We start from the raw sequence: 14,500 nt of genomic DNA on the forward strand, positions 1-14,500 counted from the left end.
ATTTACTGCTAAATACTTTAATCCCATTCTACTCCAAGGTCAATAACCCAACAAGCAAGAAAACAAACAAAAGTGGCAGGAAGTTTGCATGGTTGAGCAAGAAGGTCCTTACTGAACTCAATGATAAAAAGGATATTTACAAGAGGTGGAAGATGGGGCAGATAGCCCAGGTAGAATATAGATAGACTGTCCAATTGTGCAAGGATGGGGTTAGGAAAGCCAAAGCCCACCTGGACTTGAATCTGGTATGTCAAAGGCAACAAGAAGGGATTCTACAAGTACATAAACAGCAAAAGGAAGACTAAGAAAAAATGTGTGTCCACTGAGGAACGGCTCTGTGACGAAGGACTCAGAAAAGGTTTAAGTTTCTCAGTGCCTTTATCTCAGTCTTACAGGTAAGACTGGCCTTTGGGAATCCCAGGTCTTTGAGACCAGAGGGAATGTCTGTAACAAGGGACACTTTCCCTCAGTGGAGGAGGATCAAGTTGGAAACATTTAAGCAAACTGGAGATACACAGGTCCATGGAGCCTGATGTGATGCACCCACAAGTGATAAGGAAGCCAGCTGATATCCCTGCAGGGCCACTTTCAGTTATCTCTGAAAGGTCGCGGGGGCTGGAAAATGTTCCTAAATGAGTGGAGGAAAGCAAATGTCATTCCAATCTTCAAGTGGAAGGATCTTGGGAACTACAGGGAGGTCAACTTCACCTCAGACCCTGGAAAGGTGGTGATGGAGTTTTTAAATTTATTTAATTAATCCTGGAAGTTATTTCCAGACACAAGGAGGGGGAAATAAAGCCATGCTGACTACACCAATCACTTTTTTTTGAAGGGGAAATCGTGTTTGACCAACCCTGTTGCCACCTTCTATGATGTGACTAGCTTGATACATGAGGTGAGAGCAGTGGATGTTGTTTGCCTTGACTTTAGTGTAGCTTTTCATACTGTCTCCAATATTAACCTCGTAGACAAGCTGATGAATTATACATTAGATAAGTGGACAGTAAGACAGACTGAAAACTGAACAGCCAGGCCCAAAGAACTGTGTGGTCAGTGGTATGAAGTCTGGACGGAGGCCAGTCCCTAGCACAATACCCCAGGGGTCCAGTACTGGCACCAATGTTATTTAACATCATCATTAATGACCTGGGTGATGGGGAAGGGCTCATTCTGATCAGGTTTGATACAAAACCAGGAGGAATAGCTATAATACACTGAGTGTACTACCATTCAAAGGGATATCAACAGGCTGGACAAGTGAGCAGACAGGTATCATCTATCTAAAGTTCAACAAAGGTAATCTGCTTTAGTTGACCCTACCTGAGCGGTGGGGTTGCACTAGGTGTTCTCCAGAGATCCCTTCCACCCTCAGCAATTGTGTGATTCAGTACTTGATGAGGTACATGCCACATTTATTTTCCACGTTATCGTTAGGTGTCTGACCCCTCAGAGGCATGCAATGTGCAAATGCCTCTGAGGGCAAGGTACCATGCTGTATTTAGAAAAGATTGTGTTATAGGCTGATAATCTTTGAAAAGGGCTGTAAAAAAACACCTGTCAGTCTTTGAAAGAACTAACTAGAAAGAAAGACTGACTAATCGCAGCTCAAGAAAATTGTGCTAAATATCTAAGGTAATATCCAAAGCTCATTGGAGTAATTTCCTTCACATCTATTGGGCTGGATCAGGCTCTTTTCAAATTAACAATGGACAGGGAATAAAATGTACAAATAAACACTTAAAATATTTATATGATGCAGACCACCTCCGTCCATGGTATTTTTTATCACAACAAAGGAAGAAATCACATTATCAGGAGTCTTGGTAATTACAGAATAGTTATGGAACTTCTATTTGATGTGATGAAGTAATTTTTACCTCTTTTACAGATTGAAAACGAATTAGCAATCTGGCTCCAAGAAAAATTCCTACCACTGTGGTATAGCTTGTTACTTCACCGGTGATGGTAAAGCTGTCTGAGGGTAAGTTGTGCACTGAAACAATCCCTGTCAAAATACTGCCCTTTTTACCTATTGTGTTTGGATGTTTTTGTTTGGTTTTGGTTTTTTTCAGTTGTTGGGGAGTGGGTGGGTGTTGTTTTGTTTGTTTGAGGTGTTTTTTTTTTCTAATTCCCAGTCATTTTGGAAGTGATACCTCTAAATAGCTGTACTGTAAGATAGGAGGAGTTGTAAACTTAGGATGTGAAGAGGCAGGAATAGGTGCCAGGGAAAGAGGGACTCTACCTCTGTCATCAAAACCAGAGTAATGGAATACCAGCCTACAAGGCTAAATTTGTAAATATTTAGGTGTCTGAAGATGTAGATGGATGCCTAGTGTGATCTCAAAGCCATTGAGTGTAATGATTTTGGTGGGTGTTTCCAAAAATGAAGAGCATACTTCAACTTGTAATAGTCTTTGGGTCTAGTCTGAAAGACACCTAGGCAATGAAAACTGGCTGGCAAAACAAGCAGCACTGCTTGTTCACAAGTCAGATTATCACTGAGTGTTGTGCTCACTTATAGTAAGTCTGGAATCTCCTGTCCCTTCAGATGGCTTGTAGACTTTGGATGGAAAATGCAGAAACAGTTTTTGCATTGACTAAAGTCAAATTAGTATAAAATATATTTATCTATTGTCTTTTATGTGGATGGTCTTAAATTCTGCTCTGAATCAGAAATGAATCAGTAAAAATTTGGCATGCCCTCTTCCAGATAAATTTTGATTAGTTTAAGTGAATTGGCTCGTAAAAGACATCGTTTGATTAAGCCAATGCAATATTGGATGTAAATATGGCCAGCAAAGGTGTTTTCCTTATGTTTACTGTGAAACTAGTGACTCGTATCCATCCTAGCTGATTCTTTACACACGGGAGAGACGTAAGGCTATATGTAGTTGCAGAGATATTCAGACCCTTTCAATTATAAACAAATCTTAGGGAATTACATGTGCACAATGGAAAATATTCTGAGAGGATAAGCTTTACGCTTTCTGGGTTAAGTTTGTATTCTTATTTTCCCAACTGCATGCATGTACCACTGAGGGTGAAACTTCCTGCTATTCACCTGAGATTGCATTGTAATCAGTTTACATACATGACTTAATGGAAGTTTGCTCTGTTTGTCATGTGGCTTTATGAAGTTCTCATTAACCACCAATGGGAATTACATACACATATGAATAAGGAAGCAGTTCATTTCTTCTTTTTTTTCCCCATCATTGAAGCTGCATTCACTTCTAATTGTTTAGTAACTGCAGTCTGACAGCATCTGTTCACTCTCCTGCTTTCAAATAGCCAATGAGAGAACGAGCTATAAAATCTGAAGGATGTAAATGAAATCGACAAGGAAAATTTAGAGCAGGTATCATGAAAAATGACTGACTAGAAGACTTAAGGGAAGGCCTCCCAAAGGAAGTCATAAGGAGCATTTAATCTAGAGATGTGGAAAATTTCAATTGAAAAAATTAGCTATCAGCAGGTCTGCATTAGGCAACGAGGCACAGAAGCTAGACAGGCTGCCAGGTTTACAGCAAGGCACTACCGTTGCCTTGAAATATACCTCTGACCATAAAGCCTCAGTGTTAGCAAGCTCACCCATTAAAAGCCTTGATTAAAGAATGTGATGAGGTAGGAATGTTGATAGTCATAATTTATATAAAAGATTATATAACGCATTTGTCCATTAAGTCAGTAAAACTAAGGGTTTAAGCCCATATTTTCCAGAATACCTTGCATATACCTTCCAGAATAATGACCAGCAAGCTTCCTCTGGGTGGGAAAAATCTTTCTTCAAAATACAAATGAAAATTGCAAAATTCATAACCATAGAGAGGAAGAGGGACATAAAAGAATTCTGTTGTCTGACAGACAACAAACAGAAGATGGAGGATAGCAGAGTCTTAGATTCTGGCCTCCTCAAGGAATGGTATTTCTTGAATGACAGCACTGCCTCCATTACTGGTGTGGCGCACCTTCAGCGCAATCCCCTGGTGATAGTCTGATGGTTCTTGTAGTATGATACACATTCAGCCTCCTCAAGGATGAGGGGAAAAACAGTGAATCCAGCCCTCTTGCTTTCTGGATGACTGCATCAGTTGGCAGCCAGTATTTACAACAGGGAAACCACCTCCTCTTCACACTGTAAAAGTGGCTGCAGCAGGACTTTCCAAGGGGTTCAGACTGGGAAGTCTTAACAACGGCTCTGGGCTGATGTGGTTTAAAATGAAACGGGGCAATACCCACAGACAACTGGATTTCTAGGGCTGGACAGAACTCTAGGGATTGATTTGTTTTGTTCTTTTTAATATGAAGCTATAATTATTTTTTTAAGATTCTTAGACTGATTGCACCTAGCCCAAACCACATGCAATATCCCACTTTTCAGCTTGTCTTAAGACAGCGGATTCCAAAACTTCCCTCTATTATCACACTAGCTGTGGGAGACAGCTATAGGTAGGTTCCAAGACTTATTTGACCCTTGGTGCCATATGGCTAAGCTTGATTCAGCTTCTGTATATCCTACATAGACCAGTTGGTATACAGCCTGAGAAAACAATTCTATCATTAAAAGAGGTGGTGCCAAGTCCAAAAAAACTGAAAGATTGAGTCATTTTTTACCTTCAGGATTCAGGGGGGTGGGGGAGGGAAGAGTTTATTTAGCCTTTTAACATATTCCTTCATATGTTTATATCCCTCAAAGTCCTCATGAATTTGAAGATTTAGAATTTATTTTAACTTAGTGACATAACCTAAAGTAACGTAAGTAGTGAAAGGCAGACCAGGCAACTACTAATTTCAGTGCAGGGTTCAAACCCGGATATGTTTGGTAATTTCTAAGGTCCAGGAACAAACAAAGAAAAGAAATAGAAGCCTCCATTCCCTGTTCTGAAATGCAAGCTTCCTGGTGGCCTGCTAAGGCAAAATCCTCAAAGGCAGTTATTTAATAGAATCCCATCTATATTACTGATCAAAATTCAGCAGCTTAAAATGTCCAAGGAAGATCTTTGTCTTGGCAACTATGCCATGTTACATGTAATTATTATGGAATGTAAAATGGAAGTGAATACTGACTCCGTTCTTCTAAAATAAGACAAGTTATTTTTTCACATTACTGTGCTTCAATGTGGTTCAAACCTCTCTTCCAAGAAATTATTATTCCATCAAGCACTTAAAATTTATGATTGTGTTATAGTTCAAAGTCTTAATGCATTTGGAAATGCTGGTTGAAAGCAAAATTAATGTGATTTGGCTTCCTTTTGTTGGGCATTTTTTTTCTTTTTTTTTTTTTTTTTTTTTTGCAATTGATTTCATATAATTTTGCTATACCTATAAACAGCTGGGTTTTACCCATTACTTAGACTGCATCAATGCCATTATGTGTATTACCAGCCCCTCAGAGCTTACTGCTAGGAGTGCTGCAAACCATAAGGTTTTTTACTCTGTTTTTGTACTTGCTTCTTGATCTCTTTGCATCTCATATGATGACTTTTCCTACCTGGTGTATGACTTTCTGGTAGCTAGATAAACAAGGGAAAAATTCTAACTACCTCCCTATTAGTTCTGGATAGGACCGTCTTTGGGGGTAGTTTTTGTTTTGTTTGATTTGTTTGTTTTTCCTTCGGTGGAAAAGAGTACAAGGGAAATTTAAGCAACATGACTATGAATCCACCTGAAGTGGTTAATTGTTCATACTTCACCACTTCACCATACTTCACCGCCACAGTGGTAACAATGATTCATGTAAATCTCTGATGTAGAATGCAGAATTAAGTAAATGATGGTTAAAGTAATTTTCAATCTGTAGTCTTACTGGAGATGCTCAAAACTAGGAGTTCTTTTTTAAACAACACTTTTTATATCACACCAGTGACATCTATGCAACCAAAGTATTACAAAGTTTTAATGACTATATGCTCAAGAATTTCTGAATAAATCTGTTGTAAAAATATGGTGAGTAGGAAAGAATACAATGGTCTTGATGACGAAGGTGAGAACTACCACGTTATCAAACATTTCCACTGCTATATAGTAAAAATGGAAAAAGTATCTTTAGTACTAATGATGCACAGAAAGAAATTTAATGAGATAACTCCAAACAACAGTGATAGACTGTCGTACAAAACTATCCAATGGTGCCTAAATATAAGAGATACACCTCATTTTAAGTTAGATACAGTTGATATAGACCCTTGTTACACTTGATACAGACATTTTACATAGTCAAGCTTGGGGGAAGGTATGAGGGTTGGGTTCTAGACTTCTGCATGGGAAAGCATGCAGACAGGAATAACAGTATTTCCTGTACAAGACATCAGAGCATTGCCTGTATAAAGGCTACTTGTACAATGCAAAATGTCAGAACATTTGGGGTTTTGACAAATGAGCCTTATAAGCAGGAGCTAGAAATAATTTCCACAACTGAAAACATCAGATCTTTCTTCCAAGTGCACCTCCAGTTGCAGCCTATTTCCCTGCAGTGAGACCATTTTTCCTAATTAAGATTATCATCTCTGCCAGGCTGAGCTGTATCTACATCAATTAACTTATTCAAATTGATTATGGAATATGGCCTAGAAGGAATAGTGTGGTGCTCAAGTGATATTTTCTTTCATATGTCTTTTACACGTGCCTTTGTCCTTTGCTTTCATCTCTAAAGGGTCTCACTGGATGGCAAACTCCACTCATCATTTTGAGACAAGCTCCAGACTACAATGTCTTATTTGTCTGCAGGGCAAATTACACAGCATGGGCAAATAGGGCCAAATTATGCCAATGCCTACACTATACTGAGGCCTTTTTAACCTAAGTAGAGCTGACTTAGGTAAGAATAGTGTTTGTTGAGACTTTCAATACTGGTATACACAAAGAAATAGCTTTTTCACATAACTTATCAAGGTAAGTCTTTCAATCGATGAATATTTAATATCATTAGTCTATGTAATAATAACATTACTTGACCAAAAAAATATTGGCTTGAACAGTGAGAATAGTTTCTCCATACATATGTCCCTCTGAAGATTATGATTCTTTATTTTTTAAAAAAGATCTTACCTCCAGAAATGTTGTTTCCTCCTAAGCCACATTGTTTTCATAGAAGGTAGTTACTAATAATTTCATTGCTGCAAACACTCCTTTACAATGAAGAACTGCTATGTACCTATGATAGTATTCTCTAACATTGTATTTGCAATGTAGTTAGTAATGGTTGACTTACACCACCTACAGTACACACCTTTTATACATCACTTGCACTTTCAAATTTCCTCATCTTTCTTAACTTTTCCAAAACTACTTTGATTTCATGCCTAATACTTGATATTACTGATAGGTTTGTGTAGGCTGTGATATAATAAGCATCGTGGACTACACAATCCAAGTTATGCAACAATGAACACCAGAGTTCAGGCTAAGCTCTGGTGAATGTGGGAGAAAGCTTTTCGTGCGTGTGCTCTCCTTTGCACCAGGTCAAGAGAAAACAACTGAAGAACCTAAACTGCTACTATTCTAACACTGTGTTTTTGTGGGGTTTTACCCTGCCTAAAATCACTACATGCATTTTGAATCTGGCCTGGGAAGAGGAAATAAAGAGATGGAATTTGGAATGGGAGTGATTGGACAGCAATGCGCCTGCAATACTTGTAACAAAGCATATGGACTTTACAGGGAGGGCAAAGAAAGGGGATGCAACAGCCTGTGTAGACTTTCCTGTAACCCTGCCATGCATAGCATGGGTGCACACAAAAGGAAGGACTAGAAAAAGCCAGTAGATGATAATATGCAATATTAGCCCTTACCATCATATCAAATATATAACCTTACAGAATGTGGGCCGCATAAAACAAATAGTGTTGTGTCAGGATTTTTCAATTTCTATTTAGATAACTGGAATAATTAAAAAAAAAACATCCAGTAGAAGGTCACGTGCTCACAGTTAAAATCTTGGCTTCACAGAAATCTTACTGCTTTTAGCAAAGCTGAATTTTCTCCCAGAAAATTTTAAGGAGCATGACCTACTAATTATGGATATATGTTGAGCAATGGAAAAGATCAAGCCTGTGTACTTGGCTCACACAATATGGCTATCTATGGAATTATCCTTTACCTAAAGAATTCACATTTCTAAAATGTATATACTATAGGTCAAATGAATTTATGCAGAAACCTTCTTTTGAAGTTCAAAGACAGCCAAGTTAAGACAAATCATGCCTGAAAAAATATGATCTCTCAATATGAAAGGTTTTGCAGTTATGTATTTTCACATACTGAAAAAAAAAAAAGAAATAATGGCACTAGGTAAGTCCTTTAGATGTAAGAATCTGGTAACTGGAGATGGCCTTGTAGGTAGAAGACTAGGTGGAAGACAATTTGTACCCTTTGGAAGCCTAAGAGAGAGAACAGGGAGAGGCACGTATGACATGTAGGAAGATAGATTGCTGCTTTTTAGCCATAAAATCTGTAAACCTAGAAAAAAACCATGCTTGCTTAGACACATATGTCCAAGTGGGCATTGGATTCAAGTCTTTGTAAAATACAATTTCAAAAATGTCTGGTTCTATAGCCATGTGGAGAAAATGATGAATAAGGAAAAATCCAAGGAGGAATAAATTGCTGGACTTGTCTTCTAGAAGTTAATTTCTAATTCCATCAAAATCAGTTTGTTACATGAGTATTTTTTTTCCTGCAGACAGAATGAATCCCCAGATACAATGAGTTTCAGTTAACTTGCTTGACTTTGTCTTCCTGTCCCGACCCTAGATAGCACAAAGTCTATGACACTGCAATATGCTGAGCCAAGTGATTCAGTAGTGAGGACCAATTTAAAAGTTGGCAATTACAACATGTTGCAACTCTTTTTTTGTTGTTTGTTGTTGTTTGTTTGTTTTTTTTCCCAATCAGCTGTTTCAGGCAGTAATGCACCTTGCAATTGGGGTATTATTAAATTATCTTCAGAATCCCTGAATTAAAACTATCTACAATTGGTCTTATAATATAGTTCTATACAAAGACCAGATTCTGTGTAGCCAAAATGACCTCTTTGCTGCTTCTCTGAGGTAGGACATGGAAGATGTTAACTTACCCTAAGTCAGTTCCAGTTTTCTGAATACTTCTGTGGAAAGTGCGTAATTATTTCAAGTGAAATGGACAGAATAATTCTGATAAAACAAAGCTGTGACAAAAGTCATTGTTTGAAATTTCTTTTTTGTTGAGGGGGGAACATTTTGGCTTTGATATAAGTGCTCTCTGCTAAAAACATAAACATGTATATATGCATATAGACACACACTGGAAACAAAAGATACCTATTTTTTTGCCTGTTCTACCGCTCACAGACCTGTGTGCTGTTTCACTGGGCTAAGTGTGCTTGTTCTGTCTATCAGACAAGATAGATAATCCTGTCCATCAAACCAAAGCAAAACAGGGGGACTATTTGATTCTTTTTTTCTGTTTCCTTTTATATCCGTTTTGATATTAAACAAATACATTTTGATAACAGGCAAAAATGGATGGGCACTTTGAAGACTTAAACAACTGTATTTCTTAAAATAATATGGTAAATATTAGCCAGCCAGGTCATTTCATTTCCTACAAATCATTCTTTAAAATGATGCAAGTTTGAAAACTCACCTTTTTCATATTAAGTAACTTCTTTATTTTCTGTTATAGATGTTGAGAGTGAAAAAAACCCAAACAATTGGATCAATCAGTTTATCTTACGTTAAAGGTAAGAAAAATTGGGATGATATCATTCCAGCATAATGCAGTATTGGGACTACATATGCTGTATACATTCAATGCTTTAACAGTATTTATAGAAGCATTCTTAGGACACAATCATACTATTTTTTCTTTATTTTGAATGAGTAAAATATGAGGTGTGCTACAGCAACACTGCTTAATAGGAGAATACATAGTAAAAAAGGGACTGCAAATGTCCTTTATTGCTATTGGTGATTTAATAACTATCTTTGGAAGAGCTGGAAGTAGAGTTTTATAGAAGAAAAATCATCAGGTTTTGCTCAGTGACTTTATATGCACAGTATTTAGCATATACACATCTAAACTGAAATGGCAACTTTTAAAATTGCTTTTAAGAAAAAGGCTAGTAATCATACTTGTAATTTATTTCAGTAGGTTTATTTATTTTGGACGATGTTTCTTTTCTGAAGTATGCCCTCCTATATAAACAAGGTAAATTATTTTGATGTATTTCCTTGGTGTATTTAAGGTTAACCCTAGTGAGAAATGCCCCTCTATTAACACTGAACTTGAACAGAATTGGTTGATGCAGTGAATAATTTCAAAGTATGCATTCCAAATGATGACCCCCTATTTTAAGAGTTGATGAAATTAGACTGCAGCTTCAATCATATCAGTTCAACTTAACAAAATAAAACCTCACTGTTGCTAGAAGACATCATTTTCTGGCCAGTGCCGCTAGAACAATTCCCATTGATTTCACAGGAAGCCAAATTGTATCAAGCTGGGCACTTTAAAGACCCTTATCTCCCTTGGACCATTTTTCTGTAATACCTTTTTTTAAGGAAGTTATCTCCAGTCTGGGAAAATAAGACCACCATAAACATTTCTGCTATCTTTTATATTTATAAAGTCAATCACCTACACTGCAATCAATCACTTCAACACTGCTATTTGTTTCTTCATTAGTTTAGCCCCTTCAAAACCGAGATTCTCCACCAAACCACAACAAGCTTGTGTGAATGTTAGCCTGTGAATAATATTGACCGACATGCAAATCTGCACATAAAGGTGATATACCTGCCTATATGTGGGCAAAATCCAGTCCTTTTTTATACCCATTTATGCTTGGTTTAAACACATGAATCAAAGACTTAACTTTTTTTATATTTATATATAGAAATATGCATGTTCAGTTAAAATTGGAATTAGTGTTTTTCATCAGGAGTTCTGCTTAAACATAATGTAGTGAAATTCTTGTGAATAATTCCTGTGAATAATATTGACCGACATGCAAATCTGCACATAAAGGTGATATACCTGCCTATATGTGGGCAAAATCCAGTCCTTTTTTATACCCATTTATGCTTGGTTTAAACACATGAATCAAAGACTTAACTTTTTTTATATTTATATATAGAAATATGCATGTTCAGTTAAAATTGGAATTAGTGTTTTTCATCAGGAGTTCTGCTTAAACATAATGTAGTGAAATTCTTATAGCAAAAGAGCAGACACCTGAACCCATGGATGTCATGAGCCCTATTAGTCCCGCTGATGCTGGGAGCAAAAAACAATCCAATCTCTGACTTAAAATTATTCTCAGTGATGACACTCCATTGCTTGTCTTGATGACCTATAATAATGATAAAAATTAATGCATTAGTCACATGCAATCAAATTGGCTCCGAGTAAGTAATGCAGTCTGATTAGGAATATCCTTCTTTTCAAAATTTCCCCTTCTTTTCACTGTACAGCAAGCGATGTCCATTGATTGGGGGGGGGGGGGGGCGGGGGAAGAAAAAAAAAAAAAAGAAAGAGAATTGAATTGCAAAGGGGAAATTAATTATAACAGACACTTCAAAAATCTTTTTTTTTTTAAAAAAAAAAGAATAAATTTCTTTGGGAATTGAGTTTACTGACAGTGTACAAGTAAGTATTCAGTGAAAATACACTTGTTCTTTGAAGCACTATAATCAAAGGTAACATGGATTCTTCTTTTTGTAAACCTATCTGTATGACATACTTTTGCAGTCTTGTGGCTTTCATAAAATCACTGTTACTGCTTCTTCATTCTTCTCTTCCACATCTCAGTCTGCAACTGCTTATGTTTAGATGCGCCTGTGCAGTTGTATTAAGTCAGATGAGAATATATCAGGACACTGACTATTTTAGCTCAATGAAGGAAAACTGCACATTAGATCAGTTTACTAAATAATTTGCATCCAATTTGTATACTTCTACCTATACTGGCTTACAGGTGTGTGTAGAATTAAGACATTCACATAAACAGACATGGAGGCTAGCAAACAATATTGCTGATGTTTCCATCAACTGTCATGTAAAAAGAGGTTCTCAAATATGGCCTTTTTTTTTTTTTGCTTACGTTTTCCATTTTCAAGCTAAATAATACTCAAAGCTCCAATCTGAATTTAAAATTAGCATGCACAGTAGAAATTAAAATGTTTCAATGATGTGTGTTACACCCTGTAGGTGCTGAAGGAGGAATAACACGTTGTGCCAGGAAGAGCTGCTGCTAGGTAAGACTATTGCAGAATTTCACTGGGCTTCAAAAAAGTTTGGGATGTGATACATTGCCAAGCGAGCTTTTAGAAGAGAAAGAAGCAATTACTTTTAGAGGGGTTTACTTTGTGTTGTTACATTAGGTTAAAAATATAAGTGTTAATTGCCCCCTCCTCCTTATTAACAGCTCAGATTAAGTAACCAAGAATGCCACTTATTTAGTGAAATATATTTTAAAACTGCAATACAACTTTGTTTCAAAGATACTAATATTAAACCTGATTATCCTGATATACTTGCTTAATTGTCATCATAGTATCTTTAGTAACATGAATGCTTCTTGAGATAAATTGCTGCATTTAGTGCAGCATTGAATACATCAGCAAAGATAATACAGTCATTTTACTTATATCATGTATCTAGACTACAAGCTAGCTAATTGTAACATAGTTCTATGTTTTTAGAGCAGCCCATTAAAAATGAAGACCAAAGTTCCAGTCTAGTGCATAAATGCAAAATAATTATTTCTTTAAAAACACTTTTTCTTCCCAGAGCTGTGGTCAGATCAAAAACAAAACAGGAGGCATAAAGAGAGTTACTAGCCATTTCTTCAACAACAGTACTACAATAGGAAGGTGTCCTCCGATTTACAGCGAGAGTTTTGAAAACATCCTGCTTTCTTGCATATGCTTTTTTTTCTTTTAAATTACATTGCAGTTTATGTTGTTTCAAGTTATAAATTTATTAAAATTATTGTAACAATAACAAGGACTAAACAAAATCCAGATTCCTCTGGAGTAGTCACATACTGTAGTTCTTTGCAGCACTAGAAACATGATTTTATTCTGATTACTGACTTATGGTTGAATTCCAATGACATCAACACAAATTCAGTAGTCCCACAGTACCTCTCCTGTAGTATATTTACTGATTATTTAACAATAATCTTGCAAACAATTTAAAACACTTACACTCTTTTTTTTTTTTTTCCCCCATATTGGCCTTTTCTTCTGGTCCCTTTAACTGCTCTGAGAAAGGAGTACAGCTAATACAAAATAATTGTACGAGCATTTTGAGATAAAATGTACTCTGAAATATAATAACATGCTTTAGAAAACATTTTCTGTAATTTGCTTTTTTTCTTTTTAAAGACAGCTCTGAAACCCTGGACTATGCTATTGATATGTAGGGCACAATATTAACAATGATGGTCACATAATCACATCCTTGGAGTGTCGTAAGTTCTCACGATAAGCCTGCCTGCTAGAAATATGTTGCACGAAGGAAGAGAGACACCCCCAGAAGGAACAATAAAGATGATTAATCCAGCAGACAAACTACTGAGTGGTAGGTTTCAACAGTTTCATGTGACTCTAAAATTGCCTTGTTGATTTAGAACAGTAACTATCTGCTTAGCACATTTCCTTTACCAAGAAAGGATAACAGTTAATACACCACAAACAGAATCAATATTAAAGTATGGTTTAATATACAGAAAGTCATACAAATTATCACTGCTTGAAGTGCCATAGGCGGCTTTCACCACCACCCACAACTGGTTTACATGTTTAATTTCCCTCCTCAACCAAATGATAAATGAATTCAGAGCAGTGTGTTAAGTTAACCAGAATTTAAAATAGCAGATATTTTAAAACAAAATGTAGCATGAAACAGAAACAACAAATAGGATTATACTGTTCTGTGGAGAAAACAAGCAGATCTCAATTTTCGGAGTCAGCTACCAATTGGTTTTTTTATACCACTTTATACCCTTCTGACACTTAGGGCACTCTTCATGTATGGCCAGGCAGATCTCCTGAAATGAAGTTACTAAAACAAATACACAGCAGGGAAACTTGGGTTTGTCTTTTCCTTTGCCTGAGAAGGTTTGTTTCACATATATTGGTGCCTGTCATGGCAGCTTGTGGTGCTTTGATTAAGTGTCTCAAAAGCTACACCACTCATTGCTCTGTAATGTTATCATTGCATTCATAAGATGAATTGCTATACTGTAAATCACTGTCACCAGTTCTCAGAGATGAGCATAGGACAAGCGAGTTGCATTGACCCAGTGTATGTGAGACACCCTTCTGTTTTGCTGTTTTCTGTTCTGTCCTTGCATAGCAATGAAACGGACTGCTTCTTCATCCTGCTAGATAGTAATCAACTCATGTTGGTTTTTTTTTTTTAATTAATAGAATTGTAATAAAAGGCAAATACATAGACCTACCTTTGTTATTCCCCACTATCATCCTCTATTAGTTTTCACAAAACGTTTTTTTCA

General features: G+C 36.6%; 1 protein-coding gene across 1 annotated transcript in view; it reads right to left on the reverse strand.

The window, feature by feature from the left end:
* Positions 1–14,402: 14,402 nt before the first annotated feature.
* NOVA1 (NOVA alternative splicing regulator 1) overlaps positions 14,403–14,500 on the reverse strand; it is a 158,062-nt gene continuing 157,964 nt past the window's right edge. The window contains 1 exon segment of the mRNA XM_037394814.1: positions 14,403–14,500. This exon segment is cut by the window's right edge and continues 5,019 nt beyond it. The gene's annotated coding sequence lies outside the window, so the exon portion shown is untranslated.

Source organism: Falco rusticolus, chromosome 7 (genome assembly GCF_015220075.1).
Source record: "Falco rusticolus isolate bFalRus1 chromosome 7, bFalRus1.pri, whole genome shotgun sequence".
Classification (NCBI taxonomy): domain Eukaryota; kingdom Metazoa; phylum Chordata; class Aves; order Falconiformes; family Falconidae; genus Falco; species Falco rusticolus.